The sequence below is a fragment of the Rattus norvegicus genome, chromosome 15, assembly GCF_021556685.1.
Source record: "Rattus norvegicus strain SHRSP/BbbUtx chromosome 15, alternate assembly SHRSP_T2T, whole genome shotgun sequence".
NCBI lineage: Eukaryota > Metazoa > Chordata > Mammalia > Rodentia > Muridae > Rattus > Rattus norvegicus.
Window position 1 is genome coordinate 17761240 of NC_141548.1, and position 16055 is coordinate 17777294.

The following is a 16055-nucleotide window of genomic DNA, read 5'->3' on the forward strand; positions in this document are numbered from 1 at the left end:
TTCCAGCTCAGTTTCCAGCTGGAACTTCATGTACAATAAATCTGGTACAGGATAGTTCAGGCCTGCTCTGGTCTCTTTTTCTATGAAAACAGGGAAAACTCAATTTTTCTGTGTAGAACAGGGCCACATCCCCAGAAGGTCTCAGAGAGGACCCTGGGAACCTACGAACAGAGATGCCTTGCACATCACGACAGCTCAATATAGCTGAAGGGAAGAAAAGTCTGACAGAGAACATTTTTGCCTGTGTTTGGGGACATTTTCTTGCCACAACATAGGGGATAATGGTGTTTGTTAGTCACCTTACTGAGTAGAGGTCACAGATACTATGGACATCCTACAGTATACACAGTGACTCTTTGCAACAGAAAATTGCCTAGATCTGTGGTTCTCAACCTTCCTAAGGCTGCAACCCTTCAATACAGTCCCTCATGTTGTGGTGACCCCAACCACAAAATTATTTCTGTTGCTACTTCAAGGACTATAATTTTGTTATTGTTATAAATTGTAACTGTAATATAAGATTTTGGCAGATAGCTGTTTGTCAACAGTACCTTAGCGAATCTTCACAGGAAAAGCAGAGCTAAGACAGTTACGTACTAGATGGGTCACCAGTCCATAGCTCCCTTAACTTCTGTGCTAGCCCTAACTCACATTCCTCTGCCTTATTGTTTGATATTTGTTACAGGAAAATTATGCATTATGTATTCTGTCTGCTTCAGTGGGAGAAGTGGGGAAGAAAGGATGCTACAGGGAGGCAGGACACCCCCTTCTCTGACTTCTATGGTTCTTTTGCCTTAAATGGGTTGTTCAATTACTGGATCTGAAGAGCTGTGTGAGGTTAGAAATACTAGCCTTCGTGTTATCATCCCTGCTAAAGCCCTAATAGCTGAGAGTTATTCTCGTCTGTAACATTTCCGAGCCTCTCCTGTTTACCACTGCTGTTTATAGCTTCATTTTCTCCCTTCTCTTTTCATAATATCTTTCAAAGTGGAAGCTAATGTGAATCTTGGTGCTCTCCAGCTCCTAACTGGTACATCTAACACCATCAGATTAAATTAATTTGAACTATTAAGCATGAAGTACATGTTGCCGTGGAATTTATTCTAGATGTATTACGATTAGCTTAATTGTTATGGCTAATCATTGATTGTGGTTTCTCTGGGCGCTTGAAAGAATAATAATAATAACAATAATAATAATATTCCTTTTTAATAGTGCCTTTCATTTTCAGATCTTGCAAAGCCTGTATCCTGGAACCACTTATTGAAAAATTGTCATTATCTGTGTATTCTCATTTGGCTGAGGCCCAGAGAGGACTATGCCAGTATGTGATTTTAACAGCCAAGAAAAATTTATATTCATGAATCATACTATCCATTTATTTATTTATTTTTGCAATTTGCCTCTATGGGGAATTAGAAAAAGCGGGAAATTTATCTCACCAAGATATTATTTCTATAAGGATGCCCTGTGCATTTTATAACAATCCCACAGTCTTTGTGTTGACTTGATATTGGCTTAGATTTGATGGGTATTAATTGTAAATGGTGCTCAGAAAGTGAGGTATCTGGATGTTGCAAGTTTTAGATGAGACATTCTGCTTGCTCTGGCTCCCCCACCCCTCTCTGAAGCACTTAAAACTGAAATATGGTAAATATTCTTTGGATATTTCTCATATGAGAAATAGTCTCATGTATTGAAATAGTCAAAACGAGTAGGAATTATACTTCAGTCTACCTTCCTTTTGTATGCATTTGTAAACTCAGGGGTAAGTTAGGTGTAGTCAGCCCAGTGTGGTCTTTCAGTGCCCAAATTCTTGAGTAGTTAAGTCAAGAGTAGAGTAGAGAGCTCCCAGCTCTCACATTTCTTGTTGCCTGATTGGCTGCTTAGAATATCTAACTTTAAAAAAAATCAGTTGAAATTAATTGTTCCTATGAGGCAACAGCTTCTTAGAAACAATTATTACTGGTTTATAATGCAATTCTGATGAGTTTTGTAAAATTACCATTTAACCCTCAGGTTAACCCACAGCCATCTTCCAGTGTTACTCTTTCCTCTCGTAATCACAGTTCAAGTGACTTGGCATTCCTCTAGAAGGTTTCAATCTGGTTCAGGCCATTCAAGGAAAGTACCTGCCATCTGCCACTGTCAAGAGGCTCAGGGGAAATGAATTGCTGGATTTTTCTTACATGGGTTCATATTATTCTCCCTTTCTGGGGAATAGTCAAGGCCATGAACTTATACTATGAGTAATGAGGATACTTTTTGTCACACAGCTTACTTTCTTCCGAAATGCTAGGAGAACACAGTGTGAAAGGGCTTCAGTAGTTATTCTCCAGTCAGACTGCGTGCTGGAGTCACTGATGGGGTTTTGAAGACACTTACGTGCCTAGATCGCACACCCAGGATTCTACTATAATTGATTTGGACATTAATGGGCTGGACATTTTCCAGATAATTTGAATTGTGAGCCCATGTTGAGCACTGCTTGGTGTCTGGTTTCTTGCAGAACTAATATTCCCAATATGTAACAACTTGTCTAGCACCAAGCTTGTGCCAAAAGCTTTACAGGGTATAGTATGCTTGGTTGTCACAATAACAATATTAATGGACATCTGTTCATTCACAATTTATTTGTTTGGAAATTTCTACCGGTTTGGGTATAAGGATTGACAGTGTGTTCATTCTTGGGGAGAAAGTCCATGGGATGTTTTTAGGAGTGAGGTCACTTGACTTGATATGAAAGATGAAGAGGAGTCCACTAGGCCAAGACATAGAGGGAGGAATACAGGTAGGGAAGACTGCTTTTCCAACTACATTCTATTGCAAAGGGGGAATTCACAGGACAAAGAAAACAGGGAGAGGTGCTATAATCAAGGTGAAGAGGGAAACAAGGCCTTTGCTTGGAAATGAGAAGAATACTCTGATCACATTTGTATCTCTTCAGAGTTTTTTTTCCCTTCCTCTCAGTGGCTGGAAAGATTTCTCAGTGGTTACCTCTTCTGGCATCCATGGGCATCTCTCTCTCTCTCTCTCTCTCTCTCTCTCTCTCTCTCTCTCTCTGTGTGTGTGTGTGTGTGTGTTTCTGTCTCTCTTTTGCTATCTCTCTGTGTGTCTTTCTGTCTCTTTGTCTCTCTGTGTCTCTGTTTTCCTGTCTCTGTCTCTGTCTTTCTTTCGTATACACATATACACATACACATAAACATAAACATATACATATACACATACACACATAGCGGGTGGACAGACAATTTAAAATAAAGTAACTCTTTTGCAGTAGTTCAGTGCCTTTAGAGGGATCCTGGAGGACATTCATTGTAGTGAACTGGCTCGTCTTTGTAATAGGTCTGGAGACAAATGAGAATAGCTTGGACTAGTATAAACCGAAAGGAAGAAAGAAGCCCCATCCTACACTGAAGTCCTGAGGAATCAAATATAGATCCAGTGGAGCAAGAGAGGAAAATGATCTTATTTCCAGTTTTAACAATATTTGACTATCGTGGCTCCCCAGTTACTTACAAATGAGCTACTCAGCTCATATAATGCACCTCTCACATTGAGGGATCTCCAGGGATCTTGTTGAGATACAGATCCTGCTTGAGTAGATTTGCAAAGATGCCTGCAAGTCCACGTTTTAACTAAGCCTCAAACGAGGCCAGTGTTTCTTGCCCACAGCTTACGACTTGCTTCAAGTCAATGAGGATATTCTAAAGTGACACATGTGTCCCTTCCTTTGGCTATTGGACTATTGAAAACATGGATCCCAAGAAATTGCAATTCCCCATGGAAATTGCAATAGAAGTGGGGTCAGTCAGAGGAACATGTCTCCAGGAGAAAGATTTACAATTTGGTAGGCTACATAGCAGGAGAGCCTAAACAATGATGGGTCAATAGGTCAGGACCATATCTTGACTGGGACTGTGTATTTATGCATACTTTGTATTCTATTTAAAATTTACCTTCCTCCTAGGACCGCTAGAAGGATTTGGAGTTGGGAAGTCACTGTATATTTGTCCCTCTTATGTAGTCACATTGAATCGATGGGTGACCTAACTGTTTTTGTAGAACTGCCAAGGCATAGTCTCTGACCCTTTCTGGGACAAGAGCACCCGGGAATTAAGGGATCAGGGAAGACAAATAACTTAAGATGCACAAAAATGGGACCTGAACCTAAACTTTTATCAGCCTCCAAACTTGAAAGGTAGAGCCTATGAAAGTTGTACACAAGGCTAAGAAATTTGGATTTTTGCAGGTGATTCTCTCTGAAAATCTGTAGAGAGGAATCTGATCAGAAAGCCGAGGGATAGCTCAGGACAGAGTAAGAGTAACCTACATGTACAACGCCCAGAGTTCCATTTCCAGCAATGTAAAAATCAAGAATCGAAATGAAGAAAAAAACAGAGGAAAATTTCCTCCATGGCTTCTTATAGCTGGTCTTCGCTACTTTGTGGGTTCTTCTTTACCCACCCTTTATTCCCACCCTCCCTCAGTTTTAGCCCCTGATACTAGACAGGAGAGAAACAAGGTTAGAAGAGAGGGGACAGAAAAATTAGGAAAATCCCTGATCTAATTTCTTTCCTTTTGTTTCTTCTTTGACTACAGCTATTATCAAACTATAACCTACTCCTAAACAACCAATGGCCGCCCACGCTGCCTTTTGGGACCCTCACATTGATGTACTCTCTAAAATATTCCCATTAATCCAAACATCACACAGCTGCAGAAATTATCTGCAGCTGGCAAAACCATGCCTCTGCTAGAGCACGAGGCAAATCATGCTTAGCTGCTGTGGACAGTCTGAAGCAGCCACACATCCCACACCTGGGATTAAAATAAAAACGTGTTCTTATAATAATGGTTTGCTTTCCAAATTCCAGAATTCTCAAAAATCTCACTACAGTTTCTGTGTGTATTTCCTTAGAAGTATTTGCTTTGTTCTCTTTAGTCTGGTCTCGGGAAAGCTAGATTATTGAAAAGGCAAGAAGAAAAGAGGCATCCAAACTCTGTAAGTTAATTGAGATGCTTTATTAGATCATCTGCCTTGTAATGAGGGCAATAATTGGCTCTTATTTAGTGTTTCCTGCCCAACCATCCCAAGGCACTTCACTAATAAGCATCATCTTTCTTTCAGAGCCAATGCAGCCCATGCAGAGAAGCTGAGGGACTTGATGCAGGGGGCAGAGGAGGAGGTCATTGCTGGGCACGTGCTTGCTGCTTTGTCAGAGTTTGGGGACATGCTTGAGCATTCCCATTAACTGTCTGACCTGTGCCCACCAATATTTCCTCAAATCTCCTCAAGGCTGGCTTTTTCCTCCTCTGTGCAAAGCAAAGCGTGCATTGCTAGAGGAGAGCTTACTCTGAGAAATCCCGTAAGAGAGCTTACTCAGCTCTGTGTAAACCATAGCGTTTCAACCTCATCTGACCCTGAAGTAGCATTTCTTTTTTCCTTCCCTTTTCTTAACATTCCTTTGAAGAATTTTTCTGTGGATGAGCTTCATGACATGCTGGTTTGTGTTCAGATGTCTTCCCATCATTGAGTGCACTAGTATCACTTGCTTCTAGCCCAGTGCTTTTCAGGAATGACTGGCAGATGACATGTTGTCATCTGGGACAGGAAGGTAGCCTAGTGATTTCTTTGTCCCATCCCCTAAAACCATCAGAATATGTCTCACTACTTCTGGGGTTTGTTAGAGGAAAATCGCTGATTTATTTGCATGCTTTTCTATTTTCTAGAAAGAAGAGCAATTCTACTTTTTGGTTGTTGTTTCCAGATGATCAATTATATTTTGGCAGCCATAGAATCTTCCTTTCCACTCTATTGCAAGTGAAAGCGAGATCCCAGGAATAGGATTATAACTAGACATGGCATTTACACTGAGTCATTTTTTTAAAGTTAAGTATATAACATGAAACTTTGAATGGCATTCAAAGATTCAAGTCAATTTGGCGATTTGAACATGAACTGAGTTTGTCTTTTCTCTTGAAGGATTTTGTATAAGATGGAAAAAAAATAAGACCTATGTCTGGTTAACCAGCATTCATATAAAATCAGAAAATTCTGACTAAATACATTTCAAGACGTATGTGGAATAGCATCCAAAGTTGAGAGCCAATTTTATCCTGACAGAGTGAAAACAACATGTTAACAGGAAAGAGTGGGGAGCTGGACTTTTCTAAAAGTCACTGATAATTTTACAAGAAGAATTTATAGCTGGTGAATAGACAGTGACTAAATGGTGGCTGAGTTTCCTAAACAGTCAGGATGTGCGCTGCCTGCAGTGTCTTTACAGTTGATTTCTTGTAAATAGGTGTAGCATTGGTGGTCTAGAGAGATGCCTTTCATCTTTTTGGCAGACCCTGAAGTAACCATTACAGTCCTTGAAAACACAAATGCTTAGGTTTCTGCTCAAGCAATCTCGATTAGATAAGTCTAGTTCTGCACTTAGAAATATGCTTTCAATTCTATTTTGGAGTGTGTATTTCTGTGTGCTGTACATATGTGTGTATATATACTTGTTAGTATAGATGTGTGCTTGTAGGTAGGTATGTGTGCACAAAGGTTCATATGTAGACTTTACTCAAAAACTTTCTTCATTTTTAAAAGTACTTATTTGCATGGAGGGATTATAGGAATGGCTCAGTGCTTACGAGCACTTGTTGCTTTTGCAGAGAACCAGAGCGTTTCCCAGCACCCACTTTAGGCAGCCTATTGCCACCTGTAACTGCAGGACCTGGAACTCTGATGCCCTCTTCTGGCTTTCATAGGCACGGTATGCCCACGGAATTCATAGTTCATGTGCACACACATAAGCTCTCCTTCTGGCTTTTTTCTATTCTGTAGTAGACATTCATCTATATGTAAGTATTGACTTTATTCACATTTTTCTACATGTGGATTGAATTCAAGAGAAGAGTCCATGTGTTTGCCACATTTTAATTTGTTTTGTTTTTATAATTTCATACATGCATTTCCATCATTTCTACTCAGTCCTTCTCCTCCAGACTCCAACTTCTCCCACATGGCTCCTCTCCTTATATGATTATATTCTCTCTCTGCCCCTCTTATTCCCCCTCTTCTCTCTATTCCTCTCTCCCTCCCTCCCCACGCCCCCACTCTACTTCCTTCGAGAAAACGGTTTCTTCCTCTCAACAGCCATTGATTGCCTATAGCTTTAAATCTGCAGATGGACCAGCAAATGTTGCCATGATGGATCTGCTAATGTGGTCATTGTGCAGGACTGCTTCTTGTTTTCTCGTGGTGTTTCACATTTGCTGAATTCTCTCTCTCTCTCTCTCTCTCTCTGTTTAAATTTTGTACTATTTTATGAGAGGTTCATTTTCTCTTCCTTATCTTCAGTTCTTGATATTCTATATAATCCATTCTATTGCTTTCTTTGCAGTTTCTTAATTCAGATATTGATATTTTCAATCCTATATTCATTTCAGTTTGGGTTTTCCCTAGTATTTCTCTCCATTGAATTTGTCTGTGTCACTTCATTGACCCATATGTTCATGTCGTCTTGGGCTTCCCTCAGCAGTTTGTGTCCTCCACACTTATTGATGTATTTGTTCATATCCTTTGTAATGTCCTTCAATTCTTTACTCATGCTCATAATTAAATGTTGGTTTAAATTCTGCATCCTTATGGTCATGGAGAAAATCTTTGTTGCAGAACATTTCTATAGGAATATTTGGGGAGCGGGGGTTGTCAGTTTATTGTGGCCTTTTATATTGCTTGGTTTTATGTATCCTGGGAATGTCAACATTACATTTGTTGGGAGTCTATTACAAGACTAACTGTCTCTCTTGAGTGGAAGTTTTTGCTGTTGCCCAAACTTGGTGGATTTCAGTGATGAAGAGTGTGCAGGTCAGTCCTTCAGATATTTGGCATTGATTTTTGATTGAAGAGACTGGGTTGACCCCAAGTCAGTAGTAATCAAAGGGGTACAGATGAGGCTCTGGGTTGTGTCTGAGAGCAGGAAGGCTGTGTTGCACAGGGAACTGGGACCTCACTTACTGGGAAACATGTTGTTACAGACCCTGTCCGCGCCTGGGCATGGATGGGTGGTGTGAGAGAAAATCAATGCAACTCTCCTGGCTGATTACAAGAGCGCAACTGTTCCTGGGCTTTGGGGTATGTGGGAGACATAGAGGGGTTCTAAGATACCCTACCAGCTGGCTCACGCTCCTGTAAAATTCTGGATGGGCCTGGCTGGGGATCTGGGACATCCAGTGGATGGATTGAACTGCTTCTGGCTCATTTGAAGTCAACAGTGACAAGTACTTTGAGGATTTCCTTGCCGAACTGTTAAGTTTTAAAAGTTTTAAGCTGTCTCTGGGAACCTGCCTTCTCTGCTATTTCCCCTAACTCCTTGGCTCCCCTAGTAATTCTAATGCATAACTTAGCAAAAGATTCTTTAAAATTTTAATAAACCCAGGATTGCTCAGACAGACATTCGTTCAGATTCAAATTCCATTCTCTGCAATGGGGCACAGCCACACTTCAAGTATCGCTTCTTTGTCCCAGATAGTCTTTTAGTAGCCACAGAAATACACATTCCCCCAGATTTCTCAAAGCATAACTGGCAAATTAAAATTGTAGACATTCAAAGAGCTCAATGTGTTATTTGATATGTGTACATATTACAACAAGATTAAATCAAGTTAATTATTATTCACACTGTCTCACATGTTATTTGGTGGGATGTCAAACTCACATGCTATTCTCTGTGCAACCCACGTCCTACTCTCTTTGCCAAACCATTCTCAGCTATAGTCACAATGCAGTGCAACAGATTTCCAAAAATTATTCATCTTATGCAAACAAAATTTTGAACCCTTTGACAAGCATCTCCCTATTTTCCTACCAATGCCACCTTCTGCTTCAGTGACTTCAGCTAAGTTTCCCATCTAGGTGTTTGTGTGCAGTGATTGTCTTTGTACCATGTTTGCTTTATGTCACATGCTGACTAGATCCATTGATGTCACTGGTGGTAGGTCCATTTGAAATAAATGAATATTGCACCCCATTATTTATATCGCTCTTTCTTTTGCCATTCATTGGCCAGGGGATTGTTGATTAAGAGGACTGTCGATTAAGAAGAACTTGGTTTTGGATCCCTGTTGTGGCTTTTGTGGACAAGGCTACCATGAAAGCCAGAGCACACATTGATTGATATTTACTTCATTTCCTGTAGGTACATACCCTAAGCCAGATCATTCTTGTATTTTTAAAAATTTGAGGACCACCGTATTGTTTCCCACAATATGTGTATGAATTTATTTCATACCGACAGTGTCTAAGTTTCCCCTTCTTCCCCTCGCTGACACTTGTTTTCCATTGTGTTTTGATGATAGCCATTCTATCCAGTGTGAGCTAATGTCTCATCGTAGGTCTCATTTGCACTTCCCTGGCAGTATCTGATGGGTAACTTTTGTGTGTGAGTAAATTTACATCACTTCTCTAGAAAGTGATTTACTCAGGTTGTTTGTCCATTTGTAATCAATTTATTTTCCGAGCCTTGATTTATTTAAGTTCTCGATGTATTTGATTTGTTTTAAAGATTTATTCATGCATATGTGCATTTGTGTGCAGGCACCCACAGATGCTAGAAGAGGGTATTTGACCCCCTTGCAGTTGGAGATGCAAGGCGATTGTTAGCCCCCTAATCTGAGTTCTGGCCACCAAACTCTATAGTCATCTGAAAGAGCAGGCAGGTTTTCTCCTGTCTCCTGATGTATTTTTATGTTCACCCCTTTCAAGTCATTTCTCAGGTACCATAGGATTTCTTTGTTGAACTGTTGAACTCTGTGCTGTCCAGATAAGAACAGTTAGTTTCATCACTTGTTGAGTTCTGCTTCTAGTGACTTCGATGACATATTTTCTTTAACATTTTCTTGCCAAGACCAATGTGAATAGTTTTCCTCTGTGTTTTCTTCTTGCAATTTAAACGTTGCACTTGTTATGTTTAGGACTATAGCTCCCTTTAAGTTGTTTCTCTTACAGTGTGGATGACCAGAACACAGTTTGGTATTTTGCTTATGGATATTAAGTTTTCGCAACCATGTTTGCTGAAGAGATCGTCCTTCACTATGATTTCTCGCTGTTCTTGTCACTTGCCTAGAAACATGTTAGTTTACTTCTTAGCTCTTATTCTGTCCCTGAGGCCATTTGGGCCTGTTTCATGCTGTATTGTGTTACTTTTGTTGCCATAGCATTGTAGTATATTTAAAATCAAGTGCAGATTGGGTGTACCTTATCTGAAATGTTTAGGACAAGAAAGAGCCCAGATCTCACAGTTTTTCAGATACTTGAATACAAGCATACATAACATATATGACTGCTTGACCATCCCCAATTTGCAAGGCAGCTGCTCTACCACTGAGCTACATCACCAAGTTTCATCCCCAATTTGCAAATCTGAGTTTTGAGTCCTCTCGCATTTGTTCTGTTTTGCATGGAACAAGTGAAAGCCTTTGTCTGTTCCTGACAGCAGTCAGGGAACCTTTGAGTGTTCACCACTGATTTGATGTTTGCTATGATCTTGTCATAAATGATTTTTATTATATTGAGATACATTGCTTCTGGGCTTAATTTGTTGCAAAATCTTTTAAATCATAAAGTGCTGTGAAAGCATTAGCATCGATGTAGATAATTCTATGGTTTCTCCTGTTGTCCTGCTATGGTATTTAACATTAAACTTTTTAGATCCTGGGCTAGAGAGCTGGCTCAGTGGTGAACAATACTTGTTCCTGGAGAGGATCCAGGTTTGATTCCCAGCACCTACATGGTGACTCAGAACCATTTTAACTCAACAAGCAGTAGGCACACATACAGTACACATACATACATACATACATATGTACATACATACATACATAATACATACATGCATGCAAAACACTCATAAATAAATAAATAAATCTGAACTTTTGCAATTATATTGTAAGTTGAAAAATATCTAATCTGATCATGGATTCAAAACTTATTTCTGTTTTGAATTCAGTTCTTTATTTTGTTGAGGATTTTTGTATCTGTTCTTATCAGGCATAATTCACCTGTGGTATTTTTTATATCTTTGACTAGCTTGGAATCCAGACAATAACAATTTCATAAAATGTAGTTATAAGCATTCCTTCTTCACTTCCCTGAAAAATATTTGTGTGTTAATTCTTCAGATATTTGGTAGGAACCATAAGGCCCTGCCCTTCGTTTCTGGGAGTTTTGTTTGTTGATTTACTATCCTCTTCAGATCTGTCCCTACCTCTGTGTGTGTGTGTGTGTGTGTGTGTGTGTGTGTGTGTGTGTGTGTGTGTGGTGTGTGTGTATGTGTGTGGTGTGTGGTGTATATGTGTGTGTATGTGTGTGGTGTGTGGTGTATATGTGTGTGTATGTGTGTGGTGTGGTGTGTGTGTGTGTGTGTATGTGTGTATTTGTGTGTGTGTAGGCAATAGGTTTATTATAGTGCTGGGACAGGCATATTAAACAAGTATCTGATGTGATGTTGATGCAGTTGACTCAAGAATCATATTGTTATATAAAAATTATTCCATAAATATGATTGAAAATACAATAGGTAGGTTCTTAGATGGCCTGTTGAATGAGGCTCTTTTCACTCCATTTCTGTCTAGCCTGAGGGAGTTTTACTTCATTTGACTGTGGCCTGCACACCAGAGACATCACATGTGGTCATCTAGAGTTGAACATGCTCATGTTACAGACATGTTTCCAACTATGTTTTGTATATCTTTGTTGTAGCTAATCATAGAATTTCTTATGTTTGAGGTTGTCAAGGGATGCAGGAAATTTTTGCCTATGAGCAGGTCAAATGGATTTTCTGTATCAGTGACTGACTAGAAGAGGTAATGATGTTGCAAGTAAGTGTGGTTGAGAGGAGACTAGTAGCATATTGTTATAATGACCAAACAATGAGACTGTAGGAAAGTGGCTCTGAATCTTATGAACTAACATGTCTAGAGAGTTTGAGTATTTTCCTTTCTCTCCCAAATTAACAGTTTTGGCAAACTAGGTTTGAAGTCTAGGTGATTCTTCCCAAAAGGAGTTCCAAAGACTCCTGGGAACTCCTAAGGACTTTGCAGGGACTCTGCTAAGTTGAAGCTGTATTACTACCATAGTAACTTATTACTTGACTTTTCTGCCCTAGTAATATCTGTGCTAATGTAGACGAATGATCAGAGTGCCACTAATACTATGGCATTAATCACAGGAATAATAACAGATTGCACTATTAATTGTTTTATTCCTTGTAACCATGCACTTAATTAAAAATTAAGTCAATTTTATTTAAGAATATACTTGATATACAGTGTTATACAGAACTATCATCTGTCTGAGCCAAACAGCTCTAACTTTGGGAAGGTCATCTGTACCTGCTTTCAATGGATCATCCTATTTAGGCTTGTTGAATATTTACACCCACACAAAGGTGTGGGGGTTCATGGGGTTCTCAAATGTCCCCTCATAGCCACTCCATACCACCTATTGTATGTGCAACCCTGCCTTAACTGCATGCGAGCTTGGGGAAGGGCTAGAGGAGGGTTCAGAGGAGTCAGTAGCAGACTCCATCTGTATGGCTTCCTGAAAGCCATCATCTCTGTTGGGTAAAGACTTTCTGGTGCAACCTTTTGAGGGAACACACACTCTCCAGTAAGTAACCCCACACCTATGTCCAGTAAGGAAGCTCAATAAATTCTTTGGCTCTCCAGAGTGAACTCTGGCGGATTGCTTTTGGTTCACTGAGAACTGAGGAGGATGGGTAAGTACTGCTCATATCTCCCTCTGGAAAGAAATTTGTGCAACACAGAGCAAAATCACTAATGTCTTCTTTCTTCTTCCTCTTCCTCCTCTGTCTTCTCCTGTGTAACCACACTGGCTATACTGGAGTGACTCAAACACCTCCTACCATCTACCTGCCCCTGCCATCTGAGTGCTGGGATTAAGGGCATGCGCCACCACCATCACGACCATTATCACCAGGCTTGACAGGTCTTTTCAACAGATACCCACTGACAGTGAATCTATCCCTTTAAGTAAACCATGGAAAGTATGCACTGCTGAAGCTGGAGTTGGAAGTCTCAAGCAGAATTTTAGATTTAGGACAAATGGCATCTGCCACCATGAGCGTGACAGGTTCCCAATGCTTAAAGAATTTTCTGATGAGATCAATGATGACATTAACAAAAGTAATTCTTTTTTTATATCATATAATGAAATGTGTCACCATTTGAAAGATCTGCATAATTTACTGAGCCAATATTTTCGACCAGAACAATGCACACTGTTGGAAAATTTTCTATGGAGGAAGGATCTATTCAAAGTGCCACAGAAACCATAGATTTTCACACAGCAGATTACGGAACATGTCTTGATATAGTTCCACACGCTGCCCTGCAACCAAGAACAAAAATAAGGACCATATTTCAAGTTTTGAATTAGCATTATGGTAAATATCTTTAGGTACTTCTTTCCAAATAAATATTAAAAATAGTCAGGGCAGGGAAGGGATTGAAGAGATGGCTCAGTGGTCCGCAGTGTTGTCTGTTCTTATAGAGCATCTGAGTTTGGTTCCCAGTAGCCCCACAGTGTGGTTACAACTGCCTGTAACTGCAGCTCCAGAGAGATGTGATGCTACCAACCTCCACAGACAGCTGCACACATGGGCTAATTACCCTCTGACGAACGGACACACCATTAAAATAATCCAACTTCATCTTGAACAATTTTATTTCAGGTTTTCCTTTCATATACTTCACCTATCAGTTGTTTGTATATCACAAAACAATGCAAAAGAGGGCTGTAGATATTGTTCCGTGCCTAAGCATGCTTATTGCACTTGCAGAGGGCCCGGGCTTGGTTCCCAGCACCTCCATGGTGACTTATCATTGCACCTGAATCCAGTTCCTCTTCAGCCCCTTGCAGGCTCATGCGTAATGCACATGCCTACATGCAGGCAAAGCACTCATCTACATAAAATAAAAATAATAAATCTCAAACATCATAGAAAATCCATCTGTCTTTTGTTGAGCCAAAGGTTAAGAATGAGTTTCAATACAATGAGATAGAATCACCATGTTCCCAGTTTCTTTTCCTTTCGCAAACTATGCATTATCTTTCCATGTAATTGTTTATGGTTATGCTTATTACATTTTCATGCTCGAGAATGAACATAAGAGTTTTGTGCACTCCAAGCACACACTCTACTAGTAAGCAACAACCCTAGTCCCTATTTTCATTATCAGTTTAAGAGTTAATAGTGTTTTCACGTTTTTGTGTTTCAGTTTCCAGCACAGTAGGTATTTGTGGTTTTAACCTAAGTACCAAGTGCCCTTTGGGGGCCTTTGGCAATTCTTGAAACAGTTTAAATGGGTCTTGAGACTGCAGTATTTGAGAAGCACTGGCCTAGAGAAACATTTCGTAAAGAGTGCTCCAAGATTGCTGTCCCCTGAGATTCTCTGCAAACCCCAATAGAGCAATCAAAAATGAAAGGCAGCACAAAGCAAGAAGACTTGTGGGCAGATTTGTTCAGAAATGCTCCTAGATGTATCCTTCTATGGAGACTCACGGTTTGCGATAACATGGTAATGATTCACCTTGAAATTTTCTATGTCTCATTCCTTTGTAAATTCTCCTCACCATGAAAATATTTGTTTTCATTGGAAACTGTTTAGAAAATTTTCCTATGCTAACACTCAGCATTATTGTTATAAATATTTCCCTAATGATAGACTATGTGTACACCATTAGTTATTAGTTCATAGTACCTGTGATTTCACTTTGGGGTCCAATCATACTTTCCTTATGAATATCTTCCACATAATAACTTACATCTCCAGCCACCACAGACGAAGCGTTAGTGACTAGAGAACATGTTATTACTACTGTCTGGCTTTACAGTTTTATAAGGTTGGATTGTTATCAGTTCTTAACAAATAAACAAATTCATGTAAAGGAAAGTTGGTGAGAATGTTTCCTTATGGTTCCCATCAGTGTGCCTGAGGAGAAAAATTTACCCCACTAATAAGATTGTGTATGTATGTGTTAGAGATATCTTAAGATATGTCTTCATAATTGATGGCATATTAAATTTTAGTTTAGGAATTGATTTGCTGATAACAATTCCTTAATTTTCAGGATAGAATTATAACTTAAAATCTAGCTTAAATCTTTCCTTAGGAACAAGGAAAATGTGAATTAAAATGTATTTATGGAGCTGTTCTCTGAAGGATTATTTATAATACCCCAAACTGAAAACAGCTGAAGTGCTCACAAATGTGGAAACAATAGAAAACCATAGCATATTCATGAAGTGGAAATTTCTAGTTCCTTTACCAACTCAGTGTGTTACGTGATGTTCTGGAAGCTGTCTTGTGAGAGGGCATGTTATATTTTGCTGAAAACAGACACTTGAGAGGGTGTGTGGTGTTTAGAAAGAATGTAAATGCAACCCCTCAAAGAGTAAGTGGGGTGCTCTTGCATTGCTATGCCTTGCAATGCTTCATTGGTCTTCACTTCATAGAAGGAAATGTGCCAGACAACTTCTCGTGGTATTGCAGCTGATTCAGGCTTCTTCTACTGTCTCGTGCAGATTTCTCAGAGCCTTACTGCTACTGATTTGTGTTTGGTGTTTGCTATTGAACTGGAGCGCTGGTACCTAATAACAAAGAATAGAATTGCCCCAAGGAACTACTTCTAAACACATCCACAACACCCTTATCCTATTAACCTTCTTTTCCCCTTACCTCTGCTTGGAGAAGGATTGAAGAATCCTAAATACAATAGGTTTTGAAAAACATCTAAGCCTACACATTCACACAACTGGAATAAAACACAGGCTTGGAGATGCCTGGCTTTTGAAGGCATTCATACTTTTGGGACCTTAAGTGTCCCTTAATTTCTGTAAAATAAAAATAGCATGGCATATTTTCAGATTGGTTTTCCTGTTTACATTGCTACCATCTTTGGGAGCATTTTCTCCACTTCCTTAAAAACTGAGTGTTATTTTAACCAAGTTTCTGAGATATCAGGGTAAAAGTGG

At 39.6% G+C, this 16055-nt stretch overlaps 1 protein-coding gene across 10 annotated transcripts in view; it reads left to right on the plus strand.

Annotated features, from left to right (window-relative positions):
• The window catches only part of Fhit (fragile histidine triad diadenosine triphosphatase), a 1549291-nt gene that overhangs the window by 504227 nt on the left and 1029009 nt on the right, over positions 1–16055 (plus strand). For 2 of the 10 annotated variants that reach the window (NM_001431361.1, NM_001431362.1), the window contains 1 exon segment: positions 6670–6770. The gene's annotated coding sequence lies outside the window, so the exon portion shown is untranslated. 10 annotated transcript variants of the gene reach the window in all.